This window comes from Neolamprologus brichardi, chromosome 15 (assembly GCF_056152115.1).
Source record: "Neolamprologus brichardi isolate AB-2024 chromosome 15, ASM5615211v1, whole genome shotgun sequence".
Classification (NCBI taxonomy): Eukaryota; Metazoa; Chordata; class Actinopteri; order Cichliformes; family Cichlidae; genus Neolamprologus; species Neolamprologus brichardi.
Genome location: NC_142118.1, coordinates 32531121 through 32546015, shown reverse-complemented (window position 1 = coordinate 32546015; position 14895 = coordinate 32531121).

The window sequence follows — 14895 nt, the reverse complement described above, 5'->3', positions numbered from 1 at the left end:
ATCATTCCTGCCGTAGTTACACATTTTTAGTCACTTATTGAAAACAAAACAAAAAAAAATTTGTTCAGCGTTTGGAGACGGTCTTAGATTATCTGGGTTTTTTTTATGATTCATTATAAGTAAATCAAAAGTGTTTTTTTGTTTTTGATTTAATACAATAACATTTTTTCTTGTGTTTTATAGTTTTTTACAGTGCGTTGAAATACTACCCCTTGAACTTTTAAACACTGTGTCACCTTACAGCCACAAACTTAAATGTTTTTGATTGATTCTCAGTGATCTGATTGCAATAAAATGGTTTGACAAGAAATGTGTCAACCTTCTAAACAATGTCTGTGGGTTCATGCCTCTTTAATCGGTCAAATGGTGGAGCAAACAGTCCAATGCAAAGATCACCAATTCCATGCCCATCACTCTTTCTGATATATTACACCCGTATAAGACAAGTTATAAGTTACTAGTTATGGAGATGGCATATTCCACTGTTTGGATACATCCTTGACTTGAATACCTGGTCTACAAGAGGGACTGTGCCCTACTGGACCAGAAACCGATGGCTCTAAAAAGGTTTCCAACTGGCTGTGTCTGAATTAAGTTAACAAGCCAGCATCTAAAGTTGGTCTCTCCAAGACCACAGAATCAATGCTACACCCTAAAACCCCAACGACCAAAACCACCAGCAGATGTGCTTGATTTGCACTGTTTTTATTTATTTATTTATTTAGTTATTTTTAACAAAAATGATTTTGCACAGTAGCATTCAATCAGTAGTGGCCTGGATGTGAGTATTTTTTTACATTTGCAGATTAAAAAACTATGTATTTTGTTGTTTGATATAATAATTTCCTTTGATGGAAAACAGCAATGTTCACTGGCATTCTACTAGAAATAAACTGTATCCAATGCCCCGGATAGCTGTTGTTATTAATTTAATTATAATTTGGCCCTTTGTTTTATTTTTTTCAACTGTATTATCTAATGTACTTGTATTTGCATGAAATTTCATACTTTTACCATTAAGTGACATCTCAACCGTTTGGTAGAGATCAATATTTTAAAAACTACAGGGTCTATTGAAAAAAAAATTATTGATTGTGGTTATTACTCACCCAAATCAATAAGAAATGCAAACAAAAAAAAATTCCATTCCAAGCTTTGAACATCTGAAGGAGCACTGTTCAATCCATCATCCAAAAATGGAAAAAGTATGCTACAACGGCAAACATACCAAGACATGGCCATCCAACTAAACTAAATGACCGAGCAAGGAGAGCACTGGTGAGAGAAGTTTCTAAGAGGCCAAAAGGAGCTGTAGAAATCCACAGCTCAGGTGGGAGAATCTGTCTGCAACTGTAAGTCGTGTACTCCACAAATCTAGCCTGTAAAGAAGAGTGACAAGAAGAAAACCATTGCTGACAGAAAGACATAAAAAGTCCCATTTGCAGTTTGCCAGGAGACATGAAGGGGACACAGCAAACATGTGGAAGAAGGTGCTCTGGTCAGATAAGACCAAAGTTGGGCCTAAATGCAAAGCGGAAAAGTGACACTGTTCATCACCCTGAGCACTCCATTCCCACTGTGAAACGTGGTGGTAGCATCATGATGTAGGGATGCTTTTCTTCCTCAGGGACAGGGAAACTGGTCAGAGTTGATGGGAAGGTGGATGGAGCTAGATACAATCCTGGAAGAAAACCTGTTGGAGGCTGCAAATGACTTGAGACTGGGAAGGGGTATGTGAAAGTTAAAAACATAGTACATGGTGAGATTTACCTTCCAGCAAGAAAATGACCCTAAACATAGAGCAAGAGCTACAATGTAATGGCCAACAGGCTATGACAGGGTGGGCAATCTCAGTCCACGAGGGCCGGTGTCCCTGCAGGTTTTAGATGTGTCCTCGAACCAACACAGCTGATTTCAATGGCTAAATTAGCTCCTCAACATGTCCTGAAGTTCTCCAGAGGCCTGGTAACAAACTAATCGTGTGATTCAAGTGTGTTGACCCAAGGTGAGATCTAAAACCTGCAGGGACACCGGCCCTCGTGGACTGAGATTGCCCACCCCTGGGCTATGAGGTCATTTTCATGATCATTAACACGCAAATTATAATGACCACTGATCAATGGCCATTAATACAATTTTAAGATGGTGAAAGATGTACCCCTCCTCTTTCCCTTTTCATGTAAATAGCCTCCTTGACTCCAAACGCTCAAACCAGTGTTCCTCCCTGTCCAGGATGTGTACATCCTCATCATTAAAAGAGTGTCCACTGGCCTATAGGTGTAAATAGACTGTGGAGTCCTGGCCTGACGAGTTGGCTCTTCTGTGTTGTGGCATCTACTTAGCCAGAGGTTGTTTGGTCTCACCGATGTATAAATCATGGCAATTCTCCTGGCACTTAATAGCGTACACTATATTACTCTGTTTGTGTCAGTGGACCGGATCTTTGGGTGGACCAATTTTTGGTGCAGTGTGTTTTGGGGTTTTAAAGTCACGCAGACGTGGTGTTTAGAATAAATGTATCACAGCTGTTCTAAAACTCCTGACTCAACACCTGTGTCTGTGTGGATGGTGTTCATTTCAGGCTGTGTTGAAGGATAAAGGTGATCATACCAAATACTGACTTTTAAGCTTTTTAGCATTTTACAGACTCAGTATTTACTTTATACAGGTAAAACTCAAAAAACTAGAATACCATGCACACGTTCATTTATTTCACTAATTCAACTTAAAAGGTCAAACTAATATATGCCAGAGACTAATTACATGTAAAGCAAGATATTTCCTTTATTCCTTTCCTTTATTTTTGATAATTTTGTTGATCATTACAGCTTATGAAAACCCCAATTTCAAAATCTCAGAAAATTATAATATTAGATGAAAAATCAATAAAACAAGGATTTTAAAGAGGGAAATGTAAGATCTAAAAAGTATAATCATACATATGTACTCGTAAATTACTGCCTCGCTGCAGCATGGCATGCATGCTATCAGCCTGTGGCACTGCTAGAGGAAGAGCGAAGGTAAGCGGAAGTGACGGTCAAGGTAAGCGATTCATGTTGTAACTGACGTCAGACGCCGGAGATTTTGGCGGAAAATTAAAGCAAATGGTAGTTTAGATTTGAACAAATTTCTTTAAGCTTCAGTATTACCAAATACACTTATCAATTGTCTCATAACTAACAATATTTGTCTAAATAATCTCCAACACCCTGGAGAACAACGGGGAGAGTTTAGAGGCTCTCCAAGATTATATTGATCAGTGCTTTCAGGATCTCGTGATGAAGAAGGCCCAGAGTGCAGCTTCCCCGGCCAAATCTGAGACGCCGTCGTCGAAAAGACAACGCCCGGCAGATTCCCCCGGCACAACATCGCCAGCTGGCAAAGATATTGCCGACATACTGGAGTCAATCGACAAGCGATTGTCCAGTTTCGACGCAAGGCTGTCCCTGGTGGAGATTCTTCACCGGGAATTTAAATGCTTGCGAGAATCCCTGGAGTTCAGCCAGCAGCAAGTGGAAACGCTCGCTGCTGAAAATGCCACGCTAAGGGAGTCGGTGAAATCTCTCACAGAAAATGTTACCCAGCTCAATAGAGAAAATAAAAAAATAAAAGAAACGGTTATTGATCTACAAGCTCGTAGCATGCGTGATAATCTAGTATTTTCTGGTATTCCAGAAGCCGCTGGAGAGGACGCGGAGACCACGGTAAAAAGCTTCATCCAAACCCACCTGAAGCTGCCGGAGGACACGGTGAAGAACATCGTCTTCGATAGGGTGCATCGCCTTTCGGCCACTTCAAACAAAAGCAACATGTGAAAAGCCGCGGCAGGGAATTAAAAGGAACGGACTTCAGCGTGAACGATCAGTTCCCCAAAGAGATCCTGGAACGACGCAGGGTCCTCTTCCCAATTCGACGCGGCTTCATCCAGAAAGGCTCCCGCGCTGTCATCGCTGTGGACCGGCTGTACGTGGACGGACAGCTCCACCGCGACCCCAACATCACTCCGTGGCTGTATTAACTTCAGACCAGATAAGAATCCGCTACACCCTTTCCCTATCCACTCACACTAACTTGCATTAACATCTGTTTAACTTACCGGTATCAAATCGCATCTTAAGTGTGATTTCATAGCAGTATTAACACCGTCACTCTCCGTCAGTGATTTAATTGGAATGTTTACGTTTTCTTTTCTCTCTTCTCGTTTTTTTTTTTTTTTTTTTTCTCCTTCTCTCTTTTCCCCCTCTTGTTTTTATGCTGCTCACCCTCGTCCTTGGTTTCTTTCTTTATTTCTTTCACTGCTTCGATCACCTGCTTCCACACTCATCCACAAACAACATCATTTATTTCGACACTTACTCACTGCACGATCACGCACAGTCATGCGCTCAACGGCAGCACATTTACATCAGTCAGACAGCGCACACAGACCTACAGGATACACACACTTAAGCCAAGCATACTCATATTAGTAAATATGCAAACACATAGTCAGACTCAGGGAGCATCTCGCCACACATTTTTTCTCTCTCTCCCTCTCCTTATTTATGAACAAGTGATGTATTCTCTCCACCTGTCTAAGCGACACACACAGAGTACACCCCTAGTTATGTACAGACATCTATGGGTGCACTAAGATTCGTTACATGGAATGTAAATGGAGCTGGCTCCAGAGAAAAGAGGTTAAAAATATTTAACCAACTCAAAAAACTACAGGCAGATGTTGTCCTTTTACAAGAGACCCACAGACCTCTTAGAGGTTCGAATGAACTTAAAACACCTGAGTTTCCTAATGTGTTCTCAGCTTGTTATAATTCTAGACAAAGGGGAGTAGCAATTTTAATCCATAAAAAAATTAATTTCACAGTACTCGATACAGTTATAGATCCAGAGGGCAGATTCTTAATCATTAAACTATCTATACTTGATAAAAAGCTATGTATTGTAAGTGTATATGGTCCAAATGTTGATGATCCCTCATTCTTTCACGGTTTTTTCAGTGCACTCTCTGAACACTTAGATGGCACACTTGTGCTTGGAGGCGACCTCAACCTTGGACTGAATGAAGAAATGGATAGGCTCAATACAGCAGGAACTCAGCGTAATTGGCAGTCCACAAATATAATCAAACAGTATATGAGCGACTTTGGTCTTTGCGATGCATGGCGCTCCCTTCACCCCACCAGTAAGGAATATACTTTTTTTTCACATGTTTATCACTCCTACTCTCGTCTAGATTATTTTTTGGTCAGCAGCTCACTGCTGAGTGACGTTTCAGACACTGAGATTCACCCTATAGCTGTCAGCGATCATGCTCCTGTATCTTTAACACTAATGCACAAGAATAATACTATGCCAAGTAAAAACTGGAGATTTAATACATCACTGCTTAAAGATGAAGACTTTATTAAATATTTAAAAAAAGAGTGGACTTCATATTTAGACTTTAATGACACTCCCGGAACATCAGCTTCTGTTTTATGGGAAGCAGGGAAAGCTGTGATGAGAGGTAAAATAATTTCTTTCTCATCACATAAAAAGAAAAAAGAAAACAAAAATATTCAGGAATTAGAAAAAAACATCAAATCACTAGAAGAAGCCTACGCGTCCCACCAAGATCAGGAAACATTGAACAAAATACGCAAAACAAAACTAGAATTAAATGAGATAATTGATAGAAAAACAAAATTCTTAGTACAAAGACTACGCTTACAAAATTATGAACATAGTAATAAATCCGGTCAATTTCTAGCAAACCAGCTAAAAATAAATAAAGAAAAAACAACTATATGTGCTGTTCAAGATTCATCTGGGAACACAATATATGAACCGAAACAAATAAACAACATTTTCAGGGATTTCTATAAAACGTTGTATTCACCACAAATAAACCCATCTAAAAAGGAAATTGATCAATTTTTAGACAACATAACTCTCCCAAAATTATTAGAAGCTCAAGCAATGGCACTGGATTCGCCACTGACATCAGGTGAACTCCAGGAAGCCCTGATAAGTATGTCCAATAATAAGGCTCCAGGTCCAGACGGCTTTCCTGCAGAATTCTACAAAGAATTCTGGACGATTCTAGCACCAGTTTTTTACAGAACGTTGTTAGAAATCAAAGAAAAGGGCAGACTTCCATCAAATATGAATTCTGCAAACATTAATCTCCTGCTAAAACCAGGCAAAGACCCTGTATATCCCTCAAGCTATCGTCCAATATCCCTTATTAATGTAGACCTCAAAATAATCTGCAAAGCTCTCTCGAAGAGACTAGAGAAAATAACCCCCCTCTTAATTCATCCTGACCAAACTGGTTTCATAAAAGGTAGGCACTCATCAACAAATACACGTAGATTACTTAATTTGATAGACTACTCATACAGTAAAAACCTTGAAACTACAATATTTTCCTTAGATGCAGAAAAAGCGTTTGACAGAGTTAACTGGAAATTTCTATTTGCAACTTTACACAAATTTGGTTTTGGATCTTCTTTCATCAACTGGTTAAAAATATTATATAATTCCCCAACAGCTTGTGTCAGAACAAATGACCAGACATCCTCCAGCTTATGTCTCCTGAGGGGCACCAGGCAGGGATGCCCACTCTCCCCTTCACTGTTTGCAATTTTTATCGAACCACTAGCAGCAGCAATTAGACAGAATTCAGCAATTAAGGGCATAAAATGCAAGAACGTGGAACATAAAATCAGCCTTTATGCTGATGATGTGTTACTCTTTCTCCAAAATTCACAAACCAATATCTCTGGGGTGATTGAATTGATAAACTCTTTTGCAAGAATATCAGATTACTCAATTAACTGGTCAAAATCTACAGTCCTTCCTATTAATTGCTGCTTCCATAATTCCTCTTCTACTCCACTGCAATCGGGAAATATAAAATATTTAGGTATTAATATTTCTCCCAAGCTTGCAGATCTAACTAAATTAAACCATACCCCACTTTTAAAGAAAGTAGAAGGTGATCTGGCTAGATGGAAATGTCTACCCATATCACTCATGGGAAGGGTTGCTGCTATAAAAATGATGGTATTACCAAAAATAAATTATTTATTCTCAATGATCCCAACTAAACCGCCGCAAGATTGGTTCAGATCTCTAGATTCATATATGTCCAAATTCCTTTGGAAAAATAAGCCCCCACGTATAAGCTTAAAAACACTACAAAAGACCAAGGATAAAGGAGGATTAGAACTACCTAACTTTCAGCACTACTTCTTAGCCAACAGGCTTCAGTTTATCTCAGGATGGCTAAAACATACCCTTTTAGATGAACCTTGGCTAGATGTAGAACAAGCACTTTGCAATAATCGAGAGATTTCAGATCTACCATTTATCAGCTCAAACATTCAACGACATGAATGCTTCAAAAGCATCAACATCAGCTCTTCTCTGACAGCATGGTGGGAGTTTCTGAAGTTGACAGAGTCTTCATTAATCCCATGCAAACGTACACCTATCTGGAACAACCCTGACATATTACAAAACAATAATATGATAAACTTTTCAGATTGGAATGGTAAAGGAATCAAATATGTAGAACATATACTAGAAGGAACAGAATTTATTTCATTTGACAGACTAGTTACACAATATGGGATCAACAAGAAAAGATTTTCAGAATATCAGCAAATTAAATCCATAATAAAAAAGAAATTTAAACCGGGTCAAGTTGAACTACAAACACCACCAAGTGTGGTTCAATTTTTTACTCTTAAAACCCCCAAATTACTATCCAAAATATACAGAATGCTTTCTAAAACAGATGAATCAATATCACTTCCTATTGCAAAATGGGAAGCGGATTTATCAGTTAACTTAGACCAAAACTTCTGGTCTCAGATTTGCTTAAAAACCTTTCATCTAATCAAAAATCCCAGTCTTCAATTAATTCAATACAAAATACTACATAGAGTGCACTATACAGGTCATCGGATGTTCAAGATGGGCTTTGCATCTACCAACAACTGCTCACACTGCCAAACCAATTCACCGGACAATTATATCCATGCTCTTTGGTTCTGTCCACCAGTTCAGAAGTTTTGGCGCGAGATATGTGAAGACTTATCAAAGTGTCTGAAATGTAACATTCCAACTTCCCCCTTAGTGTGTTTGTTGGGCAGCTTAGATAATGTCACTTCAGAAAAGAATATAGCCCATATGGTTTTCACTGCCCTATGCATAGCCAAGAAAACAGTCCTCATGAACTGGAAAAATAAAAACAATCTTAATTCTAACCAATATAGAAATTATCTATTAGATTACATTAGTCTTGATACAGCCTCTGCCACCACATCAGATCAATCGCTCTGGGCTCCTCTGATCAGCTCCATCACCTAGTGGGGGTGGGGGGTCATATTTTGGTCTCGCCTTCACTGTTGTGATTGGTGTGGGGGTAGGGTCAGGCTTAGGGCGTCGGGGGGTTCCCCGGGAGCATCTTCCTTGGGGGGCTCAACCCGGGGTAGCGGTCATGGCCAATTAGGGGCTCTGTTGGCTCTTAGGTGACGGTTTCCTCGTGGCTACGTGCAGCGGGGCTAGGGGAGGGTCTGTGCTGACGGACGGGGGTTACTGACCTGGTAGCCTGGCTGCCCCTGGGTGGGTCCGGGACGGGCGTGAGGTTCTGGGGGCGCTCCGGCTCTGGCCTGGGGCCCTGGCCGGGCCTCGGGGGCCTGGGTCCTGGTTGGTGTGTTGCCGGGGTTGTGGGCCGGTGGGTATATGGGGGCCCACCACTGGCGCGGGGTGCCGCCGGTGCGCTGAGCCACCTGGGGGGCTCTTCAACTGGTGGGGGGGGGGGGGGGGGGTTGTCACATCTTGCAGGAGCTTTCCTCTCTCAGGAACTCTCTCTGCAAGGGGGGGAGATACAGGAGAGGTGGAGGAAGATCTCAGCCTGGGCGTCTATTGTCTTATGTAGTCTGGAAGATGAGTGGATGATGGGGTGGGTGCAGTTTTCTCTGTGGTGGGGTTGGGTGGACTGCCCCGGGCTCTGTGGGGCCGGGCGGCGCCGCTGCACTGGGCCCCGGTTCGGATGGGCCTGGGCCCCCCTTCCCTGGCGGGTCGCGGAGTATGGGGGTGCCTACTGGGGTCAGCGGGGGAGCTGGCCCCAGGGAGGGGTCACTTGCCCCTCCCTTCCTTCCCTCCCCATCTCCAGCTGCCTCCCTCTTCCCGCTCCACCACAACCACCCACACATGCAGGGCCTTGGAGTAGGGGTGTGTCACCAGGGTGCAGAGGAGGTAACCCCCCCCCCCCTCTGTCCCCTTCTGGCTGCCTCTGCCTCAATTTTATCCCGCAACTTAGACATTCACATTACTCACACTCTCATTACACATACATATAGGATCTTGGGGGTGGGCACGCTACACGGAATCCCAATTACCATCAGGGTGTACACCTCACCCCTGGCGTCGTTGCCCACCTCTCAATTTTAAATACACGTAGACATTGAGGGCTAGCAGGAGGGACTATGCGCTTACCTGCTTCTCTCTGGCAGGTAGCTCCATGCCCTCCTGGGTTTTAAATGCACCTTAGAACACACATACATCAACACTACAATGAGCGGGTGGAGGGAGGTTAGGAGTCTTCTCTCACCCTCGTTCTCTGCGGTCTGCTGGAGCAGGGGGGCTAGGAGGAGGAGTTGGCCGTCCGACTGGGGTCCGGAATGTGGGGCCTCCCTGCTGCTGCGGAGTCGGGGCGGTCTGCTTCTCCCCACCGCAGGGAAAAAGGGTAACACAACCTGGGTCTGGGTGCGGTTCCCCCCTCCAGGGGCAAGGGTACCTAGACCCGGTTCGTAGAGTACGCTTGGGGAGTGTGATTGTGTGTACAGCGTCTCTTTATGTCTGTCTCCACGTTGGTTAAGTGTGGAGTAAGTGCATATGAGAGCATGAGGGTGGGAATGGATGTTTGTATCTGTGTGTGCCTGTATGTCTGTGTCCATATGTCAGGTTGGGTATCAGACGCCACCTCTCTGAGGACAGCTCAGGCCCTCCAAGGTTTGGAGGCCTATCTCCCCCCACCACTTCCCCTGCCGGGGGCGGACTCCCTCAGACATCGGTGCGTTGGTGGTTCTTTGTGTCCGGGGGTGGGCGTCCGGGTACACACCGGCTCACTCCTTGGCGGCTGCTTATCGGGGCCTGGAGCCTGGGGCTCGCTTGGGCCACTTCGGAGGTGGGGTGCCCCCGGCCTCTCGGCCTGGGGCTCGGTCACTCAGGCACAGCTGGCTGCCGGCGGAGCTCACGGGCACGTCGCTGCAACCCCCCCTGGCTTCTGCTCCGTGGCTGCTGGGTGACCCCTCATCTGGGACTCTCCTCGGCTCTTTCTGGGACAGTGGCACGGCTGCCCCTCTGTTGGTCTTCCTTGGTCTCTTGTGTTCTGGGGGCCTCTGGATGTCTGGAGTTTTGATCTCCTCCATACCTGCTTCATGCCCTGGAGGACGGGGCAGTGGCCCCCCACACCCTCTAGCAGATCATTACATGAAGGAACCTTTTAAGAAAACAAGTGCGTCCATGCTCACAGGTGTACACACGGGTGATCACACACACAAACTACACCCTTTTTGGCTCCTACCTCAATGCACACTGTGCTGTCGATCTTACGTGCTGCACAATAATGTTTAATATTTAGTATTTACTGTCATATTCCCATATATCATTGTGATGTTGTTTATTGTATTACTCTCGTTTTCTTCTGCTTGTTTTCTTTTTTCTTTCTCAACAGGTGATCCAGGTGATCGATATATGTATTTTTTTTTTTTTTTTTTTTTTGCTTATTCTGTTGGTTTTTGTTTTTTGCCCTTCTCCCCCGTCCCTCTTCTCAACTGTTTTTCTTTCCCTCTTTCTTTCTCCCTTTTCTTTCCCCCAGTCAAGTCTGTCCCGTATTCAGCAAGTGAAAATAAAATAAAGAATAAAAGGTGAATCAAATGGACCATTACGGCAAAGCTGGGATGGTCAATTTGGTAAAGAAAATCCATTGGGCATCTTTCTTCGCCTTTAGACAATAATTCTGATGGCAAAAGAGCCAAACGGGACAGGCAAAAAAAAAAAAAAAAAAAAAAGAAAAAAAAAAAAGCCTGTGGCACTGCTGAGGTGTTATGGAAGACCAGGATGCTTCAATAGCCGCCTTCAGCTCTTCTGCATTGTTCAGTCTCATGTCTCTCATCTTTCTCTTGCCCCATAGATTATCTATGGGGTTCAGGTCAGGTGAGTTTGCTGGCCAATCAAGCACAGCAATCCCATGGTCATTGAACCAGGTTTTGGTATCTTTGGCAGTGTGGGCAGGTGCCAAGTCCTGCTGGAAAATGAAGTCAGCTTCTCCATAAAGCTCGTCTATAAAGCTCCATTGTCAATGGAAAATTGTACTTAGTAGTCAGTATAAGCTTTTAGTGATATAAGTTTGCATATGGTAGAATACTGCATGTTAAACTTTTGATGACTTAGGCTGTTGTTCAGTACAAGACTTTGTGTGCATTCCAGAGTGCTCTGGCATTCACACCCATATCCTGGGAGCATGGGAGAGGTTGTACCTTCTCTTATTGTTTTGTGGTAGGATAAACGTGTCCATGTCTGTTTTAGGCTAAATGCCTTTTGTTTAGATGAACTGATGGACTTCCAGACCAGCAGGTTTAGGGAAGTCTTTATGAGGTCACACTCTGACCCCACACATGCGCACACACACATATAAACATCCACATTACAACTATACACATCCACATTCCAATGTAAGGAACAAACACCCACTGATGTCTATAAATAAAGACCAGGGCAGTGGCAGAGCGCAAGTCCCTGAGCTCTCACTCTCGTGCGGGTGCCCTGTGGCTGCCCTTGCAGCAAGTAAAAACTGTGTGTTTCTCCTCTCTGATTCTCAGCTGAAGAAGTGTTTTAGAATACATCTCTTGATATTATTTTGGTCCTTCGTAGCCGGATCAGAAACATCAGAACTGTTATCTGTGACTCCGTTCCAGGATCTGGCAGGACTGATTCCTGACGCCGTGGGAAGCCAGCACCGAAGTCGGTGCACAGCCCTCTTAGACGAGGACGAAAGCCCCGGGACGTGATTTCGAAAGGTTTAAAGTAACAAACAAAATAGAAAAATAAAATAGGTTAGGATTCGCCGAAAGGAACCGAATTAGACTTAGGTTTTAGAGGTAGCCGTAATTACTTCGTAACATATTGTAAAAGCACGCAAATGTCTATGTGTGTATGTGTCTGGAAGTAAGTTGATTTTACAGCACAATACGCTGCTGAACTACTTCCATTTTGTTTTCTTTGCTTGAGGCTCACGTAATGGTGACAAAGGAGAACGGTTGAGTTTCATCTCATAAAACTGATACCGCTTCACTTTTAGGGTGAAGTCGAAGGCCGTATCAGTAAACCACTCTGAAGTCAAGCATGCCAGTGACGGCCCAGCAGAATCTCTGAAAATGGGGAATGAGCAAGCAAAATTAACACCTGATGAGAAATGGTTAGAGAAGCAGCAAGCCGGAGCAGTTCAGACTAGGAAGAACATAATAATCCCTCACCAAGTGAAAATTAGAAGATCAAAGTAGTTTAAAAAGTTTAAAAAGGGCTTGAAACAGACCCGACTGAATACATATAAATACAAAAGAAAAACAAATCTTTAATGTATTCAAACTAATAATAGCAAGGATAACAACCTGTAAACTGGTATTAACAATGAAACATAGTTGGGATGAAGATCATGCCCAGAATGAAAGACAATACATGATTCACACAAACACATATTAAATGAAATAGAGAGACGCATAAGGTATATTAAGGTTGTGTCATTGTTCAGCCAAGGAAAGTGTGTGAAAAGGAAAATGTCTCCAGCTTGGGAAAGGGTGAAACTGCAGATCACCCGCAGCCCTTGGTGGATACAAAATAAAATATAAATAAAATATTGTAATATACTATTGCTGTTATATATATATAAAAATAATAGCATTAATAATGAAATAATATTAATATGAAGAGGCACCTCAGTCAGTTATGATGTGAGATGCATAATTGTTAAAAAAATAGTCTGCATCAAGCTTAAGGTTTGCTCAAATTCAGTACAACGACATATGAGATGAAGAAAATAAAGAAAATATCTAAACTAATTAAGTGCATAGAGGCACTTGACCTGCTCGAAAACCTGTCATCCTAGATGAGACATTGTTGAGATATAGAGCACACATATACTTACAACTAATAAGCTAAACCCTGTATATAACAGCTAAAGCTCATTAAAGCTCAAACATGCAGCTGTGTGTGAGCTCAGTTTTTTTCCCCTCATACTTCTGATTTGTTTTTGGCAGTAGCCTTTTTTGTGTCCTGACTCATGTGTGTAAAGTGTTCATGCCATCAGCAACTTGTTTTTGTTTTGTTGGTTTGAAAAATAAGTAAATTTGTGATCACACTCGTGGATCACAGTGACACATAATGATTGGGCATTTGATTTACTAATGCAGATGTAATAAGCTTATTCTAAAGTTCAAGGAAAACAAAGAAGAACAGCATTTTCAGTTGTGTCTTGACTGTTGTTCTCTGTGTAGTGTGCTGAGTTTTTGTTATTTTTTTTGTTTGTTTTATTTTTTGATGTGTTGCTTGAGTGAGGAGCACTGTGACTTCTGAAGTGGCTGTCACCATGCGACCTTGATGATGATAAGTTCAGAGCCAGCTGAGACCTGGGTTGTCGGCTTTGTTTTAGGTGATACAGCAGAAAAGTTAAAACTTAGTTTCTTGTCTTGAAAAAAAAAGAAAAAAAAGGAGGTTTTGTGCTTCTCAGTCAAGAACAACTACAATTCCATTTTCTGTTTTTGAGAAAGGAGAAGTGATGTTTTATTTAAGTGGTGAAGAAAAATACCGACTTGTGCATGATCTGCAAGCAATAAATGAAATCACTGAAATGATGCCACCAGTAGTAGCAAATCCCCACTCTCTATGCTGAAGCTTTAAAGAAATCAATGATGTCCTGCTTCCTGCCAGCAGCAGAGACAGTTTCTACTCTACGTAGATGACATTTTAGTGACTGGCCACACAGAGGAAGGGTGTAAGCAAAACACTACTAGAAAGCTACTAAACAAGAGAAAAGAAGCCATACAAAATGCCACAGCCACAAACTAAGCATTCACATTCTTTTTAACTCTCAGTGAGCCCGAGTTGTGACCTTGGCTCCCTGTTCTTCTGCTTCCAACAAAGGTGGGAGTGAAGCTCCCGTGGAATGTGGTACCTTCTTCTTACTATCAGAAAAGCAAGGCCCGCTGCACACAATATTCTCTTCATAACTCAGCAGTATGAAATGTCATGAAATAGTCTAACTCACTCACAGTAAATCAGCAGTATAGGATAATACAAACCTATCTAATAAATCTAATAATTTTCACATTCTTTTAACTCAGAAATATGATGTGGCCTAAGCAGTATCACGATTCACTCATTTTGATTACAGGTATAGTGTAACATATAACAGCATAATAATCTCACAACTGCTACAAACACATTTGCCTTTCTTAACACCTGCGACAGAAAGGCAACTGTAAAGAAAATGCCCTTTTGGGTGAGACAGGCCCACAGGCCCTGCATGCAAGTGTACTAACACACATACATGCAATGAAGAATAGCTTACACTATAGCACACACTATACATGCGCCTATATCTTTCATTGGTGTTAAAGCAGGGGAAAACTTAACAGAGTTTTGTTATCAAATGCTGAATTTATCCACTGCTGACATTTTAACTCTCCAGCTTGCAGGACAATAGGTGAAACGTTTGTGAAAACAGAGAAGAAAAAATAAAGACAGAGAGAGTCTGGTATGACCAAGCAGAAATCAGACAATAAATTTAGTTGGTAATACAATAAATTGTTAGATGCTTTCTGTTTGATTGATGCAGCATAAGTA